Genomic DNA, 211 nt, shown 5'->3' on the forward strand with positions numbered 1-211 from the left:
AAGTCAGCGGGTCCTCAGTGGAGTAGGCACATCAGCAACCAGGTGTAGCTTCCTCCGAAATCCTCAAAGGTGGGCTGCAGTGTTTAATCCCAGCAGGTGGCCGCCTGCAGGCTCAGCCTGTCAGCTCTGCCTCAGAGCTGAGGCAGGGGGAAGGAGTCAACTGGTATATAAATGCTAGGGTCCCAGGAGGTAGTGTGGGTTATTGATTGGT

Source organism: Mastomys coucha, unplaced genomic scaffold, assembly GCF_008632895.1.
Source record: "Mastomys coucha isolate ucsf_1 unplaced genomic scaffold, UCSF_Mcou_1 pScaffold13, whole genome shotgun sequence".
NCBI classification, from domain to species: Eukaryota; Metazoa; Chordata; class Mammalia; order Rodentia; family Muridae; genus Mastomys; species Mastomys coucha.